The 4,797-nt window shown below is 37.7% G+C and overlaps 1 non-coding gene across 1 annotated transcript; it reads left to right on the forward strand.

Moving 5' to 3' along the window:
- Positions 1-2,524: 2,524 nt before the first annotated feature.
- LOC148548221 (small nucleolar RNA R71) lies at positions 2,525-2,632 on the forward strand. Its single transcript, XR_015897860.1, has one exon. It is a non-coding gene; the product is annotated as a small nucleolar RNA R71 (small nucleolar RNA).
- The last annotated feature ends 2,165 nt before the right edge of the window (positions 2,633-4,797 follow it).

Genomic DNA, 4,797 nt, shown 5'->3' on the forward strand with positions numbered 1-4,797 from the left:
TAAATGGTTATGGAAAAACAAAAAGCAACGCTTTTACCACACCAAACTTAGAAGATTTGCTCGTCCTCGAGCACAAGAAGAAAGAAAAGAGTAGAAGAAAAAGAAAATAGAGGAGATGGAGGGGGGTTAGTGTTTCGGCCAAGAGGGAGAAGTAGTGTTTAAGATTTGTGAAAATGAAGGGGTGAAGATGGGTTTATATAGGAGTGGGGATAGAGTACGGTTTGGCCATGTATGGGTGGGTTTGGGAGGGAAAGTGGTTTGAATTTGAATGGTGAGGTAGCTTGGATTTATGATGGATGGATGTGGATTGGTGAAGGGTTTTTGGGGAAGAGGTATTGAGGTGATTGGTGAAGGGTATTTGGGGAAGAGTATTATGAAAAGCTGTGAAGAAGAGAGAGAGTGAGTTGAGGTTGGTGGGGATCCTGTGGGGTCCACAGATCCTGAGGTGTCAAGGAGTTCTCATCCCTGCACCAACTAGAATTGCAAAACGCCCTTTGCTGCCAATCCTGGCGTTAAACGCTAGGTTGCTGCCCATTTCTGGCATTTAAAGCCAGCTTCTTGTCCTTTTCTGGTGTTAAACGCCAGTCTAGTGCCCATTTCTGGCGTTAAATGCCCAGAATGGTGCCAGACTGGGCGTTTAATGCCCATTCTGCTACCCTTACTGGTGTTTAAACGCCAGTAGGCTTCTCCTCCAGGGTGTGCTATTTTTCATTCTGTTTTTCAGTTTGTTTTTGCTTTTCAATTGTTTTTGTGACTTCACATGATCATAAACCTACAAAAAACATAAAATAACAATGGAAAATAAAAATTTAACATAGATAAGTAAAATTGGGTTGCTTCCCAACAAGCGATTCTTTAATGTCAGTAGCTTGACAGTGGGCTCTCATGGAGCCTCACAGATACTCAGAGCATGATGAAGGCCTCTTAACACCAAACTTAGACTTTGAATGTGGAGATTTTGTTTGACTCTGTATTGAGAGAAGTTTTTCATGCTTCTTCTCCATGGTTACAGAGGGAGATCCTTGAGCTTTAAACACAAGGGAGTCCTTATTCACTTGAAGGACCAATTCTCCTCTGTCAACATCAATCACAGCTTTTGCTGTGGCTAGGAAGGGTCTGCCAAGGATGATGGATTCATCCATACACTTCCCAGTGTCTAGGATTATGAAATCAACAGGGATGTAGTGGTCTTCAACCTCTACCAAGACATCCTCTACAAGTCGATAAGCCTGTTTTCTTGAATTGTCTGCCATCTCTAGTGAGAGTCTTGCAGCTTGTACCTCAAGGATCCCTAGCTTCTCCATTACAGAGAGAGGCATGAGGTTTATGCTTGACCCTAGGTCACACAGAGCCTTCTCAAAGGTCATGGTGCCTATGGTACAAGGCATTGAGAACTTTCCAGGATCCTGTCTCTTTTGAGGTAATCTCTGCCTAGTCAAGTCATCTAGTTCTTTGGTGAGCAAGGGGGTTCATCCTCCCAAGTCTCATTACCAAATAACTTGGCATTTAGCTTTATGATTGCTCCAAGGTACTTAGCAACCTGCTCTTCAGTAACATCTTCATCCTCTTCAGAGGAAGAATACTCATCAGAGCTCATGAATGGCATAACTAAATTCAATGGAATCTCTATGGTCTCTGTATGGGCCTCAGATTCCCATGGTTCCTAATTAGGGAACTCGTTGGAGGCCAGTGAACGTCCATTGAGGTCTTCCTCAGTGGAAATCACTGCCTCTTCCTCCTCTCCAAATTCGGCCGTGTGGGTAATGTTGATGGCCTTGCACTCTCTTTTTGGATTCTCTTCTGTATTGCTTGGGAGAGTACTAGGAGGGAGTTCAGTAATTTTCTTACTCAGCTGACCCATTTGTGCCTCCAAATTTCTAATAGAGGATCTTATTTCAGTCATGAAACTTTGAGTGGTTTTAGTTAGATCAGAGACTACAGTTGCTAAGTTAGAGTGGCTCTGCTTAGAATTCTCTGTTTGTTACTGAGAAGATGATGAAAAAGGTTTGCCATTACTAAACCTATTTCTTCCACCATTATTATTGTTGAAGCCTTGTTGAGGCCTCTGTTGATCCTTCCATGAGAGGTTTGGATGATTTCTCCATGAAGGATTATAGGTGTTTCCATAGGATTCTCCCATGTAATTCACCTCTTCCATTGCTGGGTTCTCAGGATCATAAGCTTCTTCTTCGGATGAAGCTTCTTTAGTACTGCCTGTTGCTGCTTGCATGCCAGACAGACTCTGAGAGATCATATTGACTTGCTGAGTCAATATTTTGTTATGAGCCAATATGGCATTCAGAGTATCAATCTCAAGAACTTCTTTCTTCTGATTTATCCCATTATTCACAGGATTCCTTTCAGAAGTGTACATGAATTGGTTATTTGCAACCATTTCAATGAGTTCCTGAGCTTCTGCAGGCGTCTTCTTCAGATGAAGAGATCCTCCAGCAGAGCTGTCCAATGACATCTTTGACAGTTTAAATAGACCATCATAGAAGATACCTATGATGTTCCATTCTGAAAGCATGTCAGAAGGACACCTTCTGATCAATTGCTTATATCTTTCCCAAGCTTCATAAAGGGATTCACCTTCCTTCTGTCTGAAAGTTTGGACTTCCACTCTAAGCTTGCTCAATTTTTGAGGTGGAAAGAACTTTGCCAAGAAGGCATTGACTAGCTTTTTCCAAGAGTTCAGGATCTCTTTAGGTTGTGAATCCAACCATGTTCTAGCTCTGTCTCTTACAGCAAAGGAAAAGAGCATAAGTCTATAGATCTCAGGGTCAACCCCATTGGTCTTAACAGTACCACAGATTTGCAAGAATTCAGCTAAGAACTGATGAGGATCTTCCAATGGAAGTCCATGAAACTTGCAATTCTGTTGCATCAGAGAAACTAATTGAGGCTTAAGCTCAAAGTTGTTTGCTCCAATAGCAGGAATTGAGATGCTTCTCCCATAGAAGTCGGGAGTAGGTGCAGTAAAGTCACCAAGCACCTTCCTTGCATTGTTGGCATTGTTGTTGTTTTTGGCTACCATGGCTTCTTCTTATTTGAAAATTTCTGTTAGGTCCTTTCTAGAGAGTTGCACTTTAGCTTCTCTTAGCTTTTTCTTCAAGGTCCTTTCAGGTTCAGTACAGCCTCAACAAGAATGTCTTTGTCCTTACTCCTGCTCATATGAAAAGAGAGAAGAAGAAAATATGGAATCCTCTATGTCACAGTATAGAGATTTCTTGAGGTGTCATAGGAAAATAAAAATAGAAGGATGAGGTAGAGAAGAGAGAATTTGAACTTATCAAGAGGGGCAGAGTTCGAATTGCTGATAATGGAGAAGTGTTAGTCCTTTAAATAGAAGAATTTGAGAAGAGGGGAAGAATTTTCGAAATTAAAGTAAAAAATTTTGAAATAATTAAAAGAAATTTTGAAAAAATGATTGATGATTTTCGAAAATTAATGTTGAGAAAGTAGTTAAGTGATTTTGAAAAAGATTTTGAAATTGGCAATCAAAAAGATATGATTAAAAGTTATTTTGAAAAAGATATGATTGAGAAGATATGATTGAAAAACAAACAAAAAATAGAAAGTTTTTAAAATTAAAGTTGATTACCTGACTAACAAGAAATTAGAAGATATGATTCTAGAATTTAAAATTTGATCATTTCTTAATAGGCAAGTAACAACTTGAAAATTTTGAATTAAATCATTAATTGTAGCAAGGATTTTCGAAAATAGTAAAAAAAAATGGAAAGGAATTGATTTTGAAAAGATTTGATTGAAAAGATATAATTTGAAAAAGATTTGATTTTGAAAAATTATGAAAATTTGAAAAAGATTTGAATTAAAAACAAAATCTTCCCTCTAGTGTCCTCCTGGCGCTAAACGCCCAAAATGCTACCTTTTTGGGCATTTAACGCCCAGCCAGGTACCCTGGCTGGCGTTTAAACGCCAGTTTTCCTTCCTCACTAGGTGTTTTGAACGCCCAGCTTTTTCTCTGTAATTCCTCTGCTGACTGTTCTGAATCTTCAATTCTCTGTATTATTGACTCGAAAAGACACAATTTTGAAATTTTTTTTGAATTTTTAATGATGAGAAATAATCAAAATGAAACTAATCATGGAAAACTAAGATTAAATCAACAATGCATGCAAGATACCAAACTTAGAAGTTTGTATACTAAGGACTATAATAATTTGAAAATGCATATGAGAAACAACAAAAGACACAAAACAAGAGAATTTAAAGATCAAAGCAAGGAAATCATCAAGGACAACTTGAAGATTAATGAAGAATATGATGCATATATTTGAAAAATGCAAGTAGAATAAAGACATGCAATTAACACCAAACTTAAAATTAGACCTTAGACTCAAACAAGAAACATAAAATATTTTTTTGATTTTAAGATTTTATAAATTTTTTTGTGATTTTTCAAAAATTGTCTGGAAAAGAAAATAAAGAGATTCAAAATTTTTAATGAGAATTCTAGGAATCATGCAATGTTAGTCTAAAACTTCCGTCCAGGAATTAGACATGGCTTACTAGCTAGCCAAGCTTTCAGTGAAAACTTCGGTCCAAAATACTAGACATGGCCAATGGCCTGCCAAGCTTTAGCAGATCATTACGTTCAATAGCAAAATTGATAGAAATCAACAAGCTCTTGTGATGATAAGTTGAAATCTCGGTCCAAAAGATTAGACATGGCTTCACAGCCAGCCAGACTTCAACAAATTATCATGAAACTCTAGAATTCATTCTTAAAAACTCTGAAGAACAGAATAGAAAATTTTTTGTATTTTTGAA

This window comes from Arachis ipaensis, chromosome B8 (genome assembly GCF_059453495.1).
Source record: "Arachis ipaensis isolate K30076 ecotype BB chromosome B8, ASM5945349v1, whole genome shotgun sequence".
Lineage (NCBI taxonomy): Eukaryota > Viridiplantae > Streptophyta > Magnoliopsida > Fabales > Fabaceae > Arachis > Arachis ipaensis.